Source organism: Microtus ochrogaster (assembly GCF_000317375.1).
Source record: "Microtus ochrogaster isolate Prairie Vole_2 chromosome 14 unlocalized genomic scaffold, MicOch1.0 chr14_random_1, whole genome shotgun sequence".
Lineage (NCBI taxonomy): Eukaryota > Metazoa > Chordata > Mammalia > Rodentia > Cricetidae > Microtus > Microtus ochrogaster.
The window spans coordinates 13,179,126-13,201,204 of record NW_004949096.1 but is presented as its reverse complement, the minus strand read 5'-3'; positions in this window follow the sequence as shown (position 1 = coordinate 13,201,204).

Here is a 22,079-nt window from a genome sequence, read left to right as displayed (position 1 = left end):
AAGTAATCAACTCGGCCTTGATATTAAAACATCCTGAAATAAATCACTAAAGGTCATTTTGGAATGTCAATCATATCTCAGTAATGTACCTGTGCTCCTTAACTTCTGCCTCCTGTTTGGTACACCAGGCAGTGACAAGGCACATCTTTTGGCCTCAGTGTCCTTGGAACAATCCATTTTCGGTGTGATGTTTATTAGAATTTAGAATGTACTCATAATAACTTTTTTTTTTTTTTTACTTCTCGTTTCTTTCCTGGTGAATGTCATACTTATCTTCAACTCTAACTTTTTGAACTAAACTATGTGCTTGGGCTGAATATCCAATTGAAATCAAATTAGATGAGCTAGGCAGAAGTCACCTTGCTAGTGACTGGGGTGGGTTTCCACTGCACAGCCAGGGCCTTCGTGAAGCAGTGTGCTTGCTTTGGTGTGGCTCAGTTTCACCTCCACAGGAAAATGACTTTGCAGTTTCTCCACAGCATTTTTCTTTTTATGTTTTCATTTAATGGTGTGACATCCTATGACAATTATCATTATTTTGGGTCCAATTTTCCCTCTGAAGCAGCTTTGACACAGATCAATGCTTCTCAGTGTCGTTTTTTTTATGGAGCAGCAACATCGGAATCTGACAGCTGGAAATCTTAATTGGTCCAGTGACAGAAAATATAATGACTGCTCACGGTGACTTATTTTATCTGACCTTGTGTTTAATTCAAAGGTAAATTTTCATCTTGCTATGGGAAATGGGAAAGTTGTGGGGTGATAAGTGGGGCAGATGGACCAGAGAAAGGCTCTTCATTTGTAAGGAAATTACTACTGGTTTTAGGGCTGTTATTAAATTAGGCCTTAAGTGCTGGCTTTGAATGATGGACACCAAGGGTCCCTGTGCTGATTTGAACAGCCACCCTTTTTGCTGTGGATGTCATTACAAATTGTAGCAGACACAGAATGAAGTATGGGATGCTGCCCACGAGTGAGTGACTGGAGGCCTTATTACAAAGGCCACCAGATAGCTGTCAGGCAAGCTGGCATTTGATCATTATTGTCTTGGTCCTGAGCCCGGTGACACTGACCCAGAGGCAAATGTTCTCTATAACACCTCTGTGTTTCCCCATCTTCCTGGTCCTATGGAGAAAACTATTTCTAAAATACGAATACCTTGTTTGCTCCTCTGATCCATTTATTAATCCAAGATTTTAAATGTCCTATTGAGAGCTTTAAATATTTAACACATTCAGTTTATTTGGGACAATATCATACCATAAGAAGATGGTTGTGTGACAAGCTGATCAACACTATGCTTAGGTGTACAAGTCAGCTGTGAGCTTCACCAACAGAATTTGTCAAATTATCTGGGTATCCTGAGAACTAAAGATCAGAACATGTGTTTAAATGCTTGGATAACTTCTTGATGATTAGAAAGATGATGATCAAAATGATGGGGAAATGGTGGCCAGTTAAAGGTTGTAGTCTACACCACATTGTTAATGTAGCTTAGTACACAACTTACTAAGGACAGTATCAGCAAATGAAATATTTAAAAGCACTGATGTTAGCTTTTACAAAAAGACAGTAAAGACAACTTGTAGGCTTAAAATTTTGATTCCAACACTCTTGAACTAGCAAGCCATATTTCCTTTATTAAGAAACAATTTCAAAATAAATTGAGATTTATACATAATGGAATACAAATCACTCTGTATAAAGAAGATATTTATCTTTTACAGCATACATGGATTAAGGAATATTTTCTATGTGAAATAAGCCAATTACAGAAGGGAAAATACAATATACTGTCATTAGTATATTGAACTCAGAGCAATGAAACTCATAGAGTCAAGGAACAGAGTGGTGTGACCAGAAGCTGGCATATGTGGAAATGAGGAGGTGATGTACAAAGAATAGAATAGGTGATTAGTCCTCACAAGAAGAAAATATCTCAAAGGATGATGCCTATAACTAATAAATATGTAGTATACATGCCATTATTACTAACTGAATTGCTGATGTGCTTATCATAAAATTAATAAGTACTTGAGATACTAGGTGTGCTTATTAGCTTCATTGAGTCACATTATATTAACAATTAACCCATCTTAAGCTGGAAAGGAGGCTCAGTATATAAGACCACTACTTGCAGCAGCATGAAGGCCTGAGTTCAGACTCTAGCATTTCTTGTAATATAAATATATACTCATATAATATTTGACACATAATAAATATAAATAATTAACAGAGAAAACACCTACAAAACAGTTTGGTTTAAATGATTAAAATGAGGGATGAAAATCATTTTACACAGACCTCAATATATTTCAGCATATCTATGATGCTTTCAAGTAAAATAATTTTGATATGGTGTGTCTTAAAGAAATTCAGATACTGGACAATTGATCTTAATATGGGAACATTTAAGGGAGAGAAGTTAGACCCTTCAGACCATCCTGGAAAGTGACTAATATTGGAATCTTGGAATGACTGATAGTAGAAAAAGTTTCTAGGCCTCAAATGTTCTATGGAAAAGGAAAGCCTCATTCCTCTAGTCTATTGCTCTTTCGCTCCTTCACACACACACACACACACACACACACACACACACACACACACACACACCATTCATTACTTTCCTATACAGCAGTCCCTTTCTTCTTGTGTTTTGATATGACAAGTCTCTCTCCGGGGAGTTGTTGTAGTGCTATTTAGACATTCAAGACACCAAAATGATGACGGTTTTAAGGGAACTATGGAAAGACTACTGTAAATTTGTTAGGCAATGTTGGCTGTCAGAAGAGTATCTTGTCCTTAAGAGACTGGATAGCAAAACTTGGGGGGCATGTGACATTTTTTATCAGCTGTATCCTCTTGACACCTTAAATTACTTTATGCTGGAAGTTTATGATGCATTTTCATGGCCACCAGTCTGTTGTCTTTAGATAAAGTGCCTCTTTTTCAAATGTATTTATTTCACTTAATCATTTAAATCAAAAAGAAATTTATTCATTATAAGTGATAGACAACTCTAGGTTCTAGCTTGTGTTTACTGTGTATTGATTTGTACCAGTCTGATAGGACAGCAATAAATGGAAATTATCACACGATTTCTTCAACTACCACATATGTTTTATTACATCATTTTAGACCACACAAAAAACATAATTTTACATAGAAAGTTATTCAGAATATCAAAAATCTCAGAATAAAGAACAAAATAAGCTTTAGGCCTTCATTCAGAGAGGACCTTAGGTGAGTCCAGATTCCCTTCACCTATGAAGCTCACGCTCCTGGTTATACTTTGACCTTTCGTAGTACAGTCTTGTAACTGTTATAATTCCATTTTGGAAAAGTACACTTCCTATTTATCTACCTTCAATATATGTTTTTGGACATATGAATAAACAGAGTACATGAGTGGATGCAATATTTAATAATGAGCATTAATTTAACACAATATAGAATAACCTAGGAGACATATCTCAGGGCACATTTGTATGGATTAGAATCTGGCAATGTCTGTGAAGGATTGTCTTAATTAACTTTCATGGTATGGAAAGACTTTCCTAAAAGGAGGTGGTACCATCCCATGGGTTTTAATTTTGGATTAACTGAAAGGAGTAAGGCAGCTGAGCGCCCTATCTATCACTGCTTATTCAGAGAAGATAAAATTTGGCCAGTTGCATGAAGAGCTGCTATTGCAGGACTTCCCTTCTTCCATGATGGACTGGAACCACACAATATGGACCAAAACAACTTCAATAAGTTTCTTTTAAGCTGGGCGGTGGTGGCGCACGCCTGTAATACCAGCACTCGGGAGGCAGAGGCAGGCGGATCTCTGTGAGTTCGAGACCAGCCGGGTCTACAAAGGGAGTTCCAGGACAGGCTCCAAAACCACAGAGAAACCCTGTCTCGAAAAAAAACCAAAAAAAAAAAAATAAGTTTCTTTTATTGGCTAATTTGTCATAGCAAGAAGAATAATAAAGTCTGAAGTTTTCATGACCAAGTGTTAAGAAATGTCTTGAAATTATAGACAGAATCTAATATTTATGCACAGGATTATTATCTGTAAATATTCCAATATTCCTCATTGAGAATGTATTTTATCTCCAAAAAAGCTTTGTATTCTACTTGAAAGAACCTAGTTGCAAAAAGAACCAATGATTCTGACACTCATTCTAAAAGAAGCTTCTCTTACTTCTCAAATCCTTCTTTCTTGCCCTCCATCCTCTGTTTCTCTTTATCTCAACACACGGGCCATATGCATGAAAAAGGAATTTACCACTATCATTAATAATAGATTTTTCACATCCCCTATGTTCAATAAGGGAAATATATTTCTGTTTTCTCAAGTATTCTTCTGTTAGTTACACAAAGAGAAATAACATTTTATTTAAGTATATCAAAACCATTGAAAATTTGTTGCTATTTTCTTCTGTTCCTGTAAATGTTAATGCACTTTATTTCTACCCCACTATTGGTAAGTTTACTAATGCAGTCAGTGTTGCCCTATAATAAATGTATTTCATTTATTTGTAGTAAGTCCAGACTTTAAGATGACTTATCATTATCTTTATAGGCTACTGTGAAGGATTCCCTCCCTGTACTGTTATATACTGTAGCACAGGAACTAGTAAAACTTCTGTGATCTTCACATCTAAATACAATATTGTGGTGATGTGAAAGAAAATAACCCATAAGGGGTAACATTGTTGGGAGGTGTGGCCTTGTTGAAGAAGGTTTGGTCTTGTTGGAGGAAGCCTGTCACTGTGGAGGCAGACTTTGAGGTCTCAAATATTCTCAAGACATTGCCTAGTGTCTCGCATCACTTTCTGTTGCTTTCTGATGAAGATATAGTCAGTACCAGATCTACCTGAATGATGCCATGCCCCTCTCTGATGGTCATGGACTAAACCTTCGAATCTGTAAACTGACATCTCAGTTAAATGTTTTCCTTTCTAAGAGTTGCCATTGTTATGGTATCCCTTCACAGAAGTACAAACCCTAAGACAGATCTGAACACATTTTAAAATCTCATATCCCTTTTCAAAGATTCTATTCAATTAACTAGTAGTTCCCTAGTCCAGGGTGACCACATGCCATTTTTTTTAGTAATATGCTATAGAGAAAACTAATACCCATGTAGAGCTCTAATTTCCTTGAGCTTTAAATAAAATGGCATATTTTATTTAAAGAAAGCATTTAGAAGCAAAGGTGCCATCATTAACCATTGGTCATAAGAACAGAAACAGGTGTCATGTGTAAATGTTGGTACACTATCTTCCATATCCGCTGAGGTGAGCAGTCAAGTTGAGACTGGATCATACATAGTAATAACATGTAATAATTGGTAGTGTATTTATTCCAACTATTATTAAACTTCTCATTTAAAGGAGATGATAATGGACTTGAGATTGCTAATATTACATTTTGGATAATTTTCTGTCACTGATATGGGTTATTAATTATTTAAAGTCTTTTTGACACTAATCAGGCTTAAAGAATGAAAGAAAACTAGGATTTCCATCTTCTTAGGAGTCCACAGACTAAGCTTATATCAAGTGATAGCTAAATTTCTATCAATAGATTTTTTTTGACCTTCATTCCTGCACTCTTTTGAAAACATACTTTTAGCATATATGTTAGAGATTGTCTATGTATTAAATGGGCACAAAAATTGTTACACAGATTCTAATTTTAGGAAGATTATATTCTCTTTAAATACACATATATAGTCAAACCTTGTTTGAAGACAAAATGAGAATTTTCAGAGGAGAAGACAGAGTGAAGAAAGTCAGGGCAAGCATATAATACAGTCACAAATGGCTTAGTGTATAAATTGTATGTATATTCAAGGTATTCATTCTTCTGCTCTTTAGGTAGCAGAGATTGTTGAAACCCTTATTTATACTACAATACAGTATATACATTGTCATGCTGCTTTCCTTACCTTGCTCTAAAAGTCCTATATGAAGATAGCAATCCCTTCTGTTCTTGCTATATGTCATTGCTGGTACCCTGTATTGAATATTTATTTTCAATTCTATGAATTTTAATAGAGTTCAGTTTTCTTCAAGGCAAATAGTCTCTGTGTCTCTTTCTTAACCTATTCCCTCCCCAACTAGTTCTGTGGAAGTAGGTGTTAGACCGAATTGAGTTGGAGTCAAGAGAAATGTGAGCCAAGAGCTGTTGGCAACTAGATGTCAAGGATCTTGAGTGCTATGCCTAAAAATTTATAGTCAATAAAGCCACATGAAAATAAAAATGATAGCTAATAGGTTTTTCTGGGGTTTCTATGGTGTTTTGTTTATATGATGTATATGTTTTATTTTATATACTTTAGCCATTTACAGTAACCCAACAAAGCTGTTGATCTCATTGTATTAGCCTCATGTAAGAATTAAGTAGATTTTGTCCAGGTGTTTTATGGAGTGTCCTGGAAACACAAAATCTCTCTAAGATCCAGAATTTGTAGCACGATGAATAACAGGTGTTCTTACGTACCGAGAACTATACTTCAAAATATTTACATTGCCAGAAAAGTTCAAGGAAAGTCAGAAAGTGAGTTCTAGGACAGGTTCCACAATTTGGAAATATTGCAACAGCAAAACCACAAAAATGTGTTTGTTGTTCTAACAAAGCCAAGAATTGATAAATAATATCATATGGGGATAACAAACCCTTGAGCCCATATGAATTGGTGCAGAAGTGTGTCCAGTCAGGACAGTGGCAATCCTATGATCAATACTATAATTATTTATTTATAAATGACAAGACTCCCAACTGTGATATCCCTTGTGTTTCTGTTCTTTATAAAAAAAATATTTAAAAATAAGAGTTTAATGTGTATTATTGTTATCGTTTGTATTCTTGTTTTAGAGGGATTTTTCAAATATAAATCATTTATTTTTCTCTGAATCAGGCAAGCTTTATTTGTTAAAATACACATGAAATATCACTAAATCACAGAGATCAACCTGCCACTGGCTTCTGATTGCTGAGCTTAAAGTTTGGTGACACTCTACCTGCCAGCCATTGTAGATACGTGAGAGGATGAGTGAGCCCATGCCATGACGTACTTGTGGGGGAAGGCGGAAACTTTTTTTCTTTTTTTTCTTTTCTCAATAAAAAGAAAAATTAAAAAGAAAAAAATTTGTAAATGGACCACTGAGATGTCTCTAGGTAAAAGTGCTTGCCACACAAGCCCAATGATCTGAGTTCAGTCCCCAGAACCCTCAGTTAAAGAGGAGAAGCATTAAATCATTTATTTTTAAAAATAAACCCCGTACATGAAAGCCATTTTGCTTGATTTATAAAAAAGAAAAATCTAAGAATTTTCTTAAAAGAGCTATCAAAAATAAGAGATAAGCTATCAAGAGCACAATATAGGATTTTTATTGTTTTTACTTTACTAATAGATAATTAAAATAAATATTCTAAAACTCAGTAATTTCTTCATGTTTTTGTTGAGCTATACATTTTCCACTCCCCTCTATTCCTCTCCTTTGCTCTTTCACCATCTCCCATGACTTCCACACTCCCAATTTACTCAGCAGATCTGTCTTTTTTATGTAGATCCATGTAAGTCTCTCTTTGTTTTCTAGTTTCTCTTGGGTTGTGAATTATAGTCTGATTTTTCTTTGCTTAATGTCTAAAAGCCACTTATGGAGTGAGTATATATTATATCTGTCTTTCTAGGTCTGGGTTACCTCACTCGATATAGTTTTTTCTATATCCATCCATGTGCCTACAATTTTCAAGATGTCATTATTTTTTACTGCTGAGTAGTACTCAATTGTGTAAATGTACCATTTTTTTTTAAATCTATTTCTCAGTTGAGGGACACCTAGGTTTTTTCCAGGTTCTGACTATGACAAACAAAGCTGCTATGAACATAGTAGAGTATATGGGAAAAGATCTTCAACAACCCCACATCAGACAGAGGGCTGATCTCTAAATTATACAAAGAACTCAAAAACATGACATCAAAAGATCAAATAATCCAATAAAAAATGGGGTACTGATCTAAACAGAGAACTCTCAATGATGAATTTTTTTTTAAAAAAAGACACTTAAGGAAATGCTCAGCATCCTAAGCCATCAGAGAAAAGCAAATCAAAACAACTCTGAGATTCTATCTTAAACCTGTCAGAAAGGCCAATATAAAAAACACTGATGACAGTTTATACTGGAGAGGTTGAGGGGTAAAGAACACACCCCTGCATTGCTGATGGGAAGGCAAACTTGTACAGCTGCTTTGAATATCAGTATGGTGATTTGTCAGAAATTTAGAAAACAACCTACCTCAACACCTAGCAATATCACTTTTGGGTACTCAAAGGATGCTCAATCAGTAATTTTTTGTAGATTTGTTATCTCAAAAAAGTTACACAACTCAGAAAATCTATTTCCTTACCTGTAAAATTTGAAAACTAGTGTTACTACACTCATGGTGTTATTGCAAAGATTAAATGTGGCATCTAAAATGTTTTATAAGTTTAGCCCTCAAGATACTCCCCAAATTCTAGTTGTCATTGTTTCATTAGTACTGCCAGTTTTAATTTTACCAATTTTATCTTTGCCTCACTGGAGAAATAATCATATGAGTAGTGAGTGCTCATTATAGGGTAATTCATAATCTGTGTTTTATAGCCACACTCAGAGGGAATTTAATTTATTCCTTTAGTAAACCTATAGTAGTTACAAATGCTTTATCTTAGGGTTTCATGTTAGGGAAATATTAGAACTAATTTGTATGCTTGTTTAATATTCAGTATTTATAATCCACATCATCCATTTGGCCCTCTGGATTTGAAGCAGAAATAATAATAAAATAACTATTAGAAATGGGATAATAAAGAGGCTGGAAGGATGGCTCAGAAGGGAAGGATGATGCTAAGAACTTTGAGGAATTGGGTTCTACTCCAGGATCCTCAGGGTTTAAAAAAATAAATGAATTCAGTAAATTTTCTTTGACCTATACATCCGTGATATGAGTACACCCCCATTCATGTGTGTGTGCACACACACATACATACATACATACATACACAAAAAAATAAATGCTTTAAAACACAAGATAATACTGTATTGAAAAAGGAGAGTCATCCACAGAGCGGTGCATCTTCAACAGGTTAGAATATCTGAGCCCATGGAAATAGAGTGGTGTTGTTGAAAACACAAATGACAATTTTTAAAATGACAGACATTTCTTAATGTGATTAAGTCCATCTTGAAATCTGGGAAAAATTTTGCTACATTCAAACATTACCATGCAGTTAACAAAAGCTCTAAAATCACAGCCTGTGAATTCAAGTCCACAAAACATCAACCTCCTCCAGTAACATTTTTTGCTTCAGATTTTATTATGTCTTAATGTTCAAGATCCTCAACAATAAAATATTTAAAGTAACTATGTAATAAAATAATATAAGCTTAAGTAAATGTGATCAATATTTTTTTATCCCTACAAAATGGGGATAGTGACTTACTTTTATTATACCAGAAAAATACAGTCCTGTTTGTCAGCCTTAAATGTTTCTTGTAATTGTAACTTCTAAACCACAGGACGCAAATAAGAAAGCAAGGGGAAATCCTTGCATAAATCAGGAACACTGGTATGCTTTAATTGCCGTACTTTCAAAAAGACATAGAGGTGATATTTTCTCGTGGGTATAATAAGAGTCAACTGTGAAATGTGGTTGCCACGATAGATAATTAGAGTTAGACTAAATTAACAATAAAATTATGTCTAAAACCAAAGAGATGACATTTGTCCTTGATCTGAAATGGAAAGACAAAACCTAGACTGCTGAATTTAGCTCAGAATTGGAAACCATAGGCTTCCATTTTCATGATTTTTCTACCAGTTCCATGAATTACTACCATTCTAACATGGTCACTTATTTCTGTTCTCTGATTATCCATAACCCCCACCCATAAACAACCAGATATATGGTCATTAAATACTCTTTTTTTCATGTTGTTCTTACATAGCATTGACTGTGTAATTATTTTTACATTAGTTTCTTAGTGGAGTCCTACTTGCCTCTCTTCCCCTTGGCACCTCAGCATTTTATAGGCCTTAGCTAACAATTTATTACTGCTAAAAACAATCTTCTGGAGTTGTGTATCATGCCAAATATAGGCCTTTTAATACTGGTACATACAAGGATCTAGTTATGCCCAAATCATTTCTTTAAAAGAATATTTATTGTGCTCATATACTATGTTCTTGGTGCCATTGTCAAGTCACATTTGTTAAAGTTATTTTAGACCATTCTTTTCTTTTCTACTCTTAAACATGTCAGTTTTTATCCTTGTATTGTGTTATTTCATTTGCTGTAGATTGGTACGATAGATTAGAGTCAAGAATGCTTCTGCTTTGTTCTTCAAGTGTGTAACATTGTTCTAATTGATCAAGTACTTTCTAATCCTATGAAGTTTTAGGATTATTTTACTCTATTTCTGTTCAAAATATCATACGGAATACACTGAATCTGTAGACACACTGTAGCAGCATAAGACAGTAATAGGCTGTGACTAAATCTATTAAGCTTCCTGATTCTGGACATATGAAAATGTAGGGTATATTTTGAGCTGCCAGGTTTTTCTTTCTTTACATTTGTAGTCACACTAACATTGGAACGCTTCTCACAACATGTTAAAATGTCCTGTTCAACAAATATTATTACAAAACGTTTTTGAGTTTTATTTTTCTTATTCATTTTCATTCAAAACTCAGTCCACCCTCTCTACTCCTCCTCCCACTTTCCTCCCCTCCCTCGACTCACTCCCATCCACTCTTGACAAAAGGGTTAGGCCTTCTTTCCATGGGTTGTCCAGATGAAGAGAGGGAAGAGAGATTATAGGAGCAAGAGGGCTCAATATCATGATGGGAAAACCCAAAGACACGGATGATCTAAACTTATGGAAGCTCAGGGAAACTAAACTGACAGCTGGGAAGCTAAATTGGACGAAGTAGGACTTCTGCATTTTGTGAGTTTTAATACCACACTTAATGTTACAAATGACTGTAGAATATTGCAAAAGGAGGAGGGTTTTTTTTAACCTGGTTGCAAATAATCATATAAAATCTTTTATTAATTACAAAATGTTCAACCTATAGCTCAGGCTTATTACTAAGTAGTTCTTGCAACTTAAATTAACCCATGTCTACATTTTGCCATATGGCTCATGGCTTTACCTGTCCTCTAGCATGTCTTGCTCCTCTGATAGCTCGTATCTCTCCCTCTGGCCCTGGCCTTCTTACTCTCTGTATTTTCAGTTTGGCTTTCCCACATAGCCTTATTCTGCCTTTCTATAGGCCCAATCATCTTTATTATCAACCGATGAGAGTAATACATGTTCACTGTATATGGAAGGATTATCCCACAGCATTTACGCCTTTCTATCAAATAGGAAAGTTTTAACATTCACATAGTAAAATTATATACTACAAATAATTATTAAGTGAGAATTGCATTTAAAATTACTAATATTTTTTGTATTTGACAAAAATAGAGAAAATATTTAATTACCTATCATATCTTGGTGAGTTTAAAGGTTTATGCCTAATTTATCTTTAATTATAACTAAGAAAAGCTATAACTATAATTATCTAGTCTTTAACTTCATCAAAGACCTGAGAAAATAATATAAACTAAGTAAGCAGGAAGTTCAGGCAAGCAACTTCCAAAAAATGTGAGAAATGACAGAAACAACTGGCTACCTGAACAGTCTCCTAATATTATTCTGTAATGTTGGGGCATCTATCTTTGGTCTAATGACTCATTAGAAATTAATTAAAAGAATAACAGATTGCTTTCACATTCTAAGCACATGTTTCATTTGTATTGCTATATTTTGACTCTGTTTTAGCTGAATTGTGAACACAACCTCAACATAATATCTCTGATAACTGTTTCAGACTTCTCTCTTGGAGACAGTTTATCCTGGTGAACACTAAAACTTCACTTAGGACCTTGGTAATCGATTGACTCTATTTCTTCCTGCTCTTGTTATATAGTCATGATTGGGCTTCCAAAATAATTGATGTTATGAAAAACAGATTGGCACAATTTTTCTCATGGCTGCCAACATATCAATAAAGTCATCTGACAATTATATAAGCACATTATCACTAATGTGACTTATCACCAATGACTAAACTGTAAGTTTCATAAATACTTCTCCAAAGTTATCCCCTTTTAAGGGGCCTTTTTTCTCTTCAGTTATTTTATAGCTATAAAATGTTAGTTACAATTATTTTCTTCTTTTTAATTAATTGTCTAAATCACTATTGGATTTTTTATGCAGATTAAATCTGATTTCTCTGTTTCTTTAAATTTTCCAACCATATTTCAAGGTTAAATGCCAAAGTATATCAAGATATTAATCTGTGCTATTGTTGTTTGAATTATGTAGGTAGTTGAAGGTACATCAGGAGATTAAATTAATTTCTGCTGCTATAGCCCAGCTTTCTCTATGTTTAATGCATTTGTGATATCTGTCCTCGTTCCAAGAGAAGATGAGGAAAACTCATCAGAGTGAGTGACTGACTGGTCCTCATTAAACTGATTACTTCCAGGGAGATTTCCTTGATATCCATGCATTGAAACATTATAATCTGGAGAAATGAGTTCTGCAGAGAGAAATCCACAACTGAGTACACAAACTTCCATCAATCAAAACAAGCTAACTATTTCAAGGACAAAAGGAGACAACTGGAAATTCTCTTTGTCCTCTGACAGGAAAATAATATATCTAGGCTGCTGTGTGCTCTGTCTATGTAGAACAAGTTCCTGCAATAAATTTTGCACTTTCTCAAATCTGCATGCTCTATGCATTGATTACCTTGTTGTGAAAGTGAAAAAAAATTTTTTAGAATACAAAAATCAAATGCTGTGTGCTTTAGGACAAGATGATAGTTTTCCTAAAATCCTTCGATAAGGTAAAATTTCAGTTCCAAATAGCCATAGTTCTTAAAGTATTTAAGATAATGTAGGTGACTAATAGAACATTGAAGCTACAGTAATGAAGTCCCAAGGAAATATATACAGCCCATATCCTTGACACGCCATTCTTAAGTGTAAATTATCTTCTAGAGAGGTAGTAGGAGAACATTTGATTTTATTGATCTGGGGACAAACTTCAGACCTACATTTATAGTGTTTCATAATTCCTTGCTAATAGCCTAAGCACATAATTGCCATAACTAGTATTTTTATTCCAGTCAATACTCTTACTTATAAATCAGTCAAATTATAAATGAAATTTTGTACTTAAAATATATTTTGGATAAAAGCATTTTTATTTTAGGTTTTGTGACTATGAAATTATCATTACTCTAGAGACCATAACAACATTGAAAACAGTAAAAATTTAAAAAAAACTGTAATTTATGTAACCATTTATTGAATTCTTATATCAAACTATCATTGAGAAATGCAATATTGAATTTCAGTGATGCTATTTTATTCATAGAGTTTGTCATTTACTTTAAATGACAAACTAATGTAAAATAGCATGTTTTATGCTTTGACCAAATGAATGAGAACATAATAGCTACGTTTTAGAGGAGCCATTCTCCAAGGTGTGATGGATAGCAGGGTAAGATTATAGGAGTAGTATTACCACAGCTTGCACCTTAGATGGGGTAATATGTAGTCAGACAGTGAAGATGGAGAGTCAGGTAAAGAAGGGGTCAGGATAACTCAGGTGGATATTCTAGGAAGTAATTTGAAGTTTCTGACAACTCTTGAAACAACACATAAAAAGCATAGTAGGTTCATAACTAGAGTAGAAAGTGTACACTGATCCAAAGGAAAAAAGAATACTAGTTAGCCCTGACCAGTGTAATTCAAAATGTGTCCATATATATTAAAAAGAAGGAAATTAAAACAGAGAGTGTTGGCATAGAAATATAGTCCCAACATTGAGAATCTGTGTATAAAAGATCCATACATTTCATTCCAGCTTATGCTTCATGCTAAGGTTGTTTATCAAGGTAACAGCAACAACAAAGACACACAAAAAAATAAAATCTGAGTTTTTTTTTCTCCCATTTGAGCATACACAGAAAGGTAAGTGATCCCCTGCAAGAAGGCAATACTATTATATTAGATCATCTATTCACCAACTTCCTTCTCTCTTATGGTTCAGACTTTTCAGAGTATGGTGCTACATGGTCTCTTGATCATGTTAAGTCACCTCTATTAACAAGTGATGAACTGGACAATACAGTTTTATTTTGAGAAGCTAACAAGAATTTATGTAAATTATAAATCACTTAATTATATGACCACTTTGGATAACATCTCAGCAGGGTCATCCAATGCCTTTATAAAATATAGAGAAGGGATTATGCACTCAAAGGAAAATAAGATAATATTTGCCTCACTGTGATCTAAAGCATGAGTTTTCTGAAAAGATAATGAAATGCCATTAAGCATTTTAAAATAAGCAATACAACAAACAGTATTAGAGGATATAACTGCAGAATATAGCAAAGGCTATGTAGTTGAGGGTAAATTGCTATCATCTAGCAGGGAAATAAATAATACTATCTCATAGAAGCTGGTATAAAAATTAAGGCAAGAGGTCAAGATACCCTCAACTAATATAGAGGCAGAGTTATTATGAGATGAGTAGTTAATTTTCAAAGAGAAATTATTTACCCGTATGACGGGATTGCAGTACTAGGAGGGGACTTTGATCTTGAAGGTCATAAGAAAAGATTTCAAGGGTTAAGATGGATGACTAGTTTTAGGTTTTTTTCATCTTTGTGGATTATTTTATTGGTTTTATTGAGCTCTAAGTTTTTTCTGCTACCCTTCCTTCCTCTTCCCTCCCCTTCAACCCTCTCCCATGGTCCCTATGCTCTCAATTTACTCAGGAGATCTTGTCTTTTTTTAACTTTGATAGATGACTAGTTTAACACCTGGGTAGATGGTTTATTCTACCAATAGTACCCATAGTTTAGAGACTGTTTTAGAGAATACTATAAAAACTAAGGGCTTAGAACAGCAATTCTTTATTCAGGTTTTGGTTGTCCAAATCATGAGGACAAGATTTGGCTGGGTTCTTTCTTCCTTGCTTGTTGCTGTTATTCTATCTATCCATCTTGGACCATCTGGCCTAGCTTGCTGAACTTGTCATGAAAAAGGCCACCACGAACAATATCTCCTTTCAGTAAATAGGCTATTTGGATCTTATTAACATGGAATATTATAAGATCACATGGAATATTTTAAGAGCAGAAAGAGGATAACTTTCCCTATACACAAACAACTACAATCTCTGCTTCTGTCCTTCCTACGTTGGTATTATTCAACATCCTAAGCAACTTGTGAAGCATATGGTTATACTTAGCTATGCATAAAAGAGAGCCATAAAGATCCTGAAAAGCATAGTTAAAACACACTGTTGTATTCCTACGTGAAACAATCTACAACTCACAAAAGAGAAATTGCCCAATGAATTTTTGTAGAGAGAAAGGTTAGAATTTCGTTCTAAAGGCTAAAATTTGGACATCACTTTACTTCCTTGAACTTGATTTCCTGCATCCATAGAGATTAAACCATACAAGATCCAATGTTCTTTTTCCCTTAAGATGTTTTTTATTTGAATCTATTAGTTTTTTGTTTCTAGTGGTATGGGCAAAAGTCATATTGAATCACTGTAAGTTTGTACATACATATGTGCCTGTGATAAGTATGTGTCTGTGTGTTGTGCTTTTGTGCTTGCATGTCTGTGAATGCATATTCCTGTATATCATGGCACCTATGTGGAAATCAGAAAGCAAACTCAGACATTGTCCTAGCCTTGCACCTCATTTGAAATATTGCCTTTGGTTTGGTGCTCACTGGATGCCATATATGTATGTAGGCCTCTGAGCTTCAGAAGATGCTTGTCTAACACCCTTCCACCCTGTCATATTAGCTCCTAAATTTCATAAATGTAGTACTACCATGCCTGACTTTATGTGGGTTCTTGCAATTCAGATTTGGGTACTCTAGTTTGTGTGGTAAACACCTTACAGATGAGTAGTCTCATCATTGAAAAAATACCTCACAATTTTCAACTCAATCATAAATTGATTCTTTCTAAACAAGATGATGGGAAGCAAAACAATGGAAGTAGATAGTCTTATTTGTTGAAATTTTTCTGTTTTATTGACCTGTGATGTTACTATCTAGTACCAGCTCTCCTGTTGTGTATAGGCCTCATAGTGTTTTCATCAATGCTTGCTTGAAGAAACAAGGGGTGTTTTCAATGAAAAAAAAACAGACTGGAAAAGTGCACTGTTTAGACATATGTTCCTTACTTGTTCAACAGGACCTAGGAAGTATACAATGCATGTTTTGTTTCAATACCAAATAAAGGAACTTTTTCCTACTTCCAATGATTTTGATGCAAATTAGCATTTAGAAAACACCTTGTTTGAAAGTCAGGCTCTAAATGCTTCTCTAAGGATACTGGTGATTTCTTTCCATATGCTGAAATAATTCTTTGAAGGCATGTTCTGAGGAGGAAAGAAGGAAATCAATAGTTGATGGGGACTTTATGTTCCCAATCTGACAATTGTCCAAATGAAACTGCAGAACATCTCTGTGAATCTAGTGGGAAAATTAATGCTCACTGTTAGGACATGCATTCTAGCTACAGATTTCAGTTTCTGTTCATAAAATGAGAGTATTAAGAGGATCAAAGAACTTTCGCTTTTTAAACACCCTTGCCATTCCTTTTGCTGTGTTTCTAAACACTGGAAATGGTGATGAGTGCCCAGTTTACTGGATGATGAAGAAGAGGACTCTGGCATTTGCAAAAGTGCCTTATGCCTATGGCATTACCCTAGTACTTCAGAATTCACAGCAGGTGCAATTACTCAAATAGGGCTTTCAGAAGACCGAGAAGCGCATAATCACTCTGTTTTTGGTTGGAAAGGTGATTGTGGGGCGTGGTCATATTCAGAGAAGCTATTGGCATTTGATCACTGCTAATGGAGAGGAAATCATGGTCATCAGTAGGGCAGTCAAAGTCAAATTATTCAACTCCAAAGACATAAGACTATCAACTCATCAAAGAAATTATTCAACTCCAAAGACCTAAGACCATCAACTCATCAAAGACCGTGAGTTTTGCCCTGATTATAACCAGAAGGTCAAAAAACAGAATAAAAACCGGACAAAAAAAGCAAACAAAAAAGAAATAAAGGTCAGACCTCCATACTAGATTTTGAATAAGAAATATGAGTGGGTGGAGAGATGAGTGTGACAAAAATTATTAAAATATTAAATTGTCAAAAGCAAACTAAGTTTTTTTTATTGATTTTTATTGAGCTCTAATTTTTTTCTCTGCTCCCCTTCCTGCTTTTCCCCTCCCCCTTCAACCCTGCCCCAATTTACTCAAGAGATCGTCTTTTTCTACTTCCCATGTAGCTTAGATCTATGTAAGTCTCTCTAACTATTCTCATTATTGTGTAAGTTCTCTGGGATTGTGGTTTATAGGATGATTTTCTTTACTTTATCTTTAAAAAACACCGATCTGTGAGTACATGTGATAATTGTCTGTCTGTGTCTGGGTTACCTCACTCAAAATAAAAAAATAAATAATGACATCTTGAATTTTGCAGGAAAATTGATGGAGTGAACTAAGTTTTAAAGTGATAAAAAGCTTAAAATCCAAGTTAAAAATTCAAAACTATCACATGATCCAAATGATATAAAACAGTTTGTTCTGTAAATACCTACAACGAATGCTTTTACCCCAGCACTCAGTAATTTCTGTGGTATAAACTTTTGTTTACATTAGCAAATGGAGCAAAGCCTGTAAGGGATCAGCTTACCACTAAAATCCTTAAAGGTAATATGCTTTTATTTTAGATGTGTATTCAATATGTTCAGTGTACTTTTCTCAATATTTGGCTGAAGTTTCAAAGAAAAACATGGAAACTCTGACAACTATTGTTTATATGATTCCATTTTATTCTGCTTCAGTATCCGACATATTTTTCACATTTTCTGAAGCTCATCTCCTTCTCTGAGGGCCACAAAGACAAAGCTATTTATTTTTTCACACACAGCCTGCCATAATAACAAAACAAACCCCAAAGAGAAATACCTGAGTAAACACACATAGCAAAAGCTCTAATTTTTGTCTGTTCTCTTATGGAATTATCATCCTGTGAACATGCTCACAGTAGCCTCATATAGTAAGGATGCCACAAAATCTTTTCATTTTACTATTTTTCCACTTGCTACCAAATATGTTTCAGACAGAACGCTATGGAGGGCAAAGAACCAATGTGGAACATCCCCTGTTAGAAAACAATGCTGTGTCCATCTTGTTTTAAATTTGATGTGTTACCAATTTGTGAAAGTTTCATTTCAATTTCATTGCTGGGCAAGCACAATGAATTGACAGAGAAAGCAATCAACACATGATTCACCCACTGGAAGCTCTAATACAGAATGGTGGCTACTTCTGTCAACACAGCCAGTTACTGATGGTACTCACTCAGAAAATGAATAATAGCCTAGATGAGTCACATGGTTCCATGGACCACATCCTGCATACACATTAGTGAATCTATAGTTGACAGATTTCTTTGCCATTGTCACGTTCCAGGTGAATTCCCTGCCTGCATTGTCTTCTCAAGGAAGAACACAAATGTTTGTGTTAAGATAATAGCTTAGTAGTGGTGGTGGTGGTGGTGCTGCTGCTGCTGCTGCTGCTGCTGCTGAAGTTGCTGTTGCTGCTGCTGGTGGTGGTGGTTGTGTGTGTGTGTGTGTGTGTGTGTGTGTGTGTGTGTGTGTGTGTGTGTGTGTGTGTGTGTTTGAAAGAAAGTTAGGAACAGAGAGATAGAGAGACCTGGAGAATTCCATAGAGGAAAAGACTTGTTGATTTTACAATGATTCCAGCCTACAGAAAACACATTAGGAAAACTTCCTTTGTCCAGACTAATTTAATCTAATCTTCCCCACCATATGGATTGCATGTGGTGTTAAAAAATGAGTGCTAAAAAGACAGACCCGACTCAGACTGCTAGGAGACCATGGATCCACATGTTGAAAATTGCATCCACTCAGTCACTCCTCTAACAAATATTTATTGCTAATGGTAGGTGCTCTTTTCTAAGTAACAGGATATAAAATGAAACTTGATATTCATGATATTTTTTCCCATGGAATGAATATACAGTTTTGTAAAACTGGAATCAAACTGAGAAGCACAAAGTGCTGTAGTGTGGAAGAGAGAGAGAGAGAGAGCACAGGATGTCAGAGTTCCTTCCAGAATAGGAAGCAGTGAATATTTTAGAAAGCAGTGATCATTCAACCAAGTCTCAAGATATAGGTACTAGTAAGCTAGAGAAACTGGACAATAATGTTTCCCTCTCATACTTAAGCTAATGGAGAACAGTCGATGGCTTTCTATGTTTCAGACACTTAAAATTTCTGTATGTTTGTCAGTATTATGTAGTGGGTGTTGAGCATACTAAAGTAAACTTTTTTTTGTGTTGAACATGAAAAGGGACACATGGTACCATATGTCTTTGGTACAGCAGTGAACTTTTTCCCTGTGGGTACACACAGAATAATGAAGATTGATATATAGTAATAACTCCTTAGATGAAGATCAGTAAACTCAAGTAAAAGTTATTGTGAGCGGATTAATATTAGCGATGATATAGGTAAACAAACATACACTGTGAATATATTATAGTCTTATGGTTTCTAAGAGGAGCATAAAGAGAGATTTAAAAGGCTAGTTAAAGCTCTTGATGAAATATTTATAAAACGCAACTTTAATTTTGATCTACATTTCCAGAAAGAGAGTTACCCTCTGCAGCAAAAACCCAGCTATATCCTTGCATTGGGAAAATCTCTACTCATTCTCTGGATGATTAATGTGGGTTTACAACATACTAGTATTCTGTTTGACATATTTTCCTGGTACTGATACAGTCTAAGAGCCTCAATCAGATTCATGTTCTCTGTGTAACAGACAGCAGTGGAAAAATCTTAAGCAACTCACAGAGGTTCAAAAAGAATGAGCAGTTTAAAAAAGGAATTTATTGAGCATAAGGAAACACATACACACAACAGGCACATGGAGAAAAAGACCCTCTGCAAAAAAGAAAGAGGATTTAGAGACCCAAAAACACTTGATCTTCTTTGGTGATCTGGGGTTTTCCTCTCCTAAATTAGTGTTAATCCATTGGAAGGAAGTTTTATTGGTCCACAATTGTGAGGCATGTCCTGAGTAAGCCCTGAACTTATTGGACTTGTTCACCAGCAGGGTGCACTACTGGTTGGCAAGAAAAGCTTACCGAACCTTTGTTTTATGCTGTCTGTCTTTTCTCTCCAGTCAACGGGGTGAGGAAGAAGCTTGACATGGAAATTTGCCATTTTTATAAAATACCCCTGGACCCTGTCCCTGTTTGTCCACCTACCAAGCAATGTCCATAACTCCTGGTCTCTCAAAAGCATGAAATAATTTGAGTGAGGACAAACCTTACTTGGCCTTTATGATAACTGGAGTGTGGCCTCAAAGAGTGAAATTTGGGACATGGCTTTGATCTGCAAAAAGAATCAAATTAGAAATCAGTGGCTTACAGCTATAAAATGCTCATTTATATCAATATTGAAGAAAGCAGATTGGAAATAAAAAAGTAATTGTCAGAATGCCAGCCAATACATTTTCGTTTTTAGATACAACAGATAACGTTATCCAAAAGTGATCTATTAAAAAATTCACATCAAAGCAGCAACAATATCAATGATAAATTTTCATTAAACCCTTGATATGTGTCACATTAGTGTAAAGTGGTTATCTATGCAAACAAGACACAGATGTCATGGGGCTTTCGCTTGGGTAACCGAAATTGATAATTCAACATATAATATTTCTTCAGTTACTTGTATGTACCAAAAATATAACAAAATAATATTTTACAGGATACCTCATACTTGTCTGAGCAATCCTTAAGCAGAATATTTGTATATTTTCTTGTAATTATGTTTTTAGCATAGTCTTCATATCAGTAAACCATCATCAATCTCATCTCTCTTTCTCAATAGAGACGTCTTTCTGAGAAGACGCTTCTACAAACAGATTATCTTCTGTCCATAATCTATAATTTTATCATTGTTTCCAGAAGAATTGTGTTTTTAAAAAAAAATCATGTGCTATCTATTGTTCTGACTTGGTTTATGTCAACTTGACACATACTAGAGATATTAGAGAAATAGTCTTAGCTTAGAAAGTATCAACATAATGTTGACTATAAACAAACCTGTAGGGCATTTTCTTAATTAGTAATAAATGGGGGAGGGCCTACCTCATTTGGGGTGGTGCCATCCCCAAGCTAGTGGTCCTGGTTACTATAAGAAAACAGGCTGAGCAAATAATAGGGAGAAAGCCAGTGAGCAGCACGCATTCATGACTTCTGCATTAGCTCCTGTTTCTAGGTCCCTACTCTTTTTGTGAGCCTGTTCTGATTTTCCTCAAAGATGGACTATGATGGGAAAGTCTAAAACTAGTAAGTCCTTTACTTCCCAACTTGCTTTTGGTCATGGTGTTTAGTCACAGCACTAGTAACCCTAACTAAGACCTCTATTTTTTTTGCATGTGGGTATCCTCAAACAAGTATCATTCTACTAAAATCTATATACATATCTTATTTGTTATACAAAGTTAGTTTCCAAAGAAAAAATACATAATTATGTGTATGTGTTGATATATAATTGAAATTACATTCAATAAAATTATTTGTCTGTTGGAGTTATAATATGGAAGTGCTTACTTTCTAGAACTGGGGTATTGTGCGTGTGTGTGTGTGTTTGTGTGTGTGTGTGTGTGTGTATGTGTGTTTGTGGGTATGTTTTTGGACACATGCCACAAGAACCTGGAGGTCAGATGATAACTAGCAGGAAGCAGTTCTCTTTTTCTTCAAGCAGTGGTTCTAAGGTATCTAACACATTTCCAAAGACTTGGTGACAAGCCACATAACAGGTTGAACAATCTCAACAGCCATATATTCTAAGTGTAATTCTAAAAATTTTGTTTGACTTGCCTGACATCTT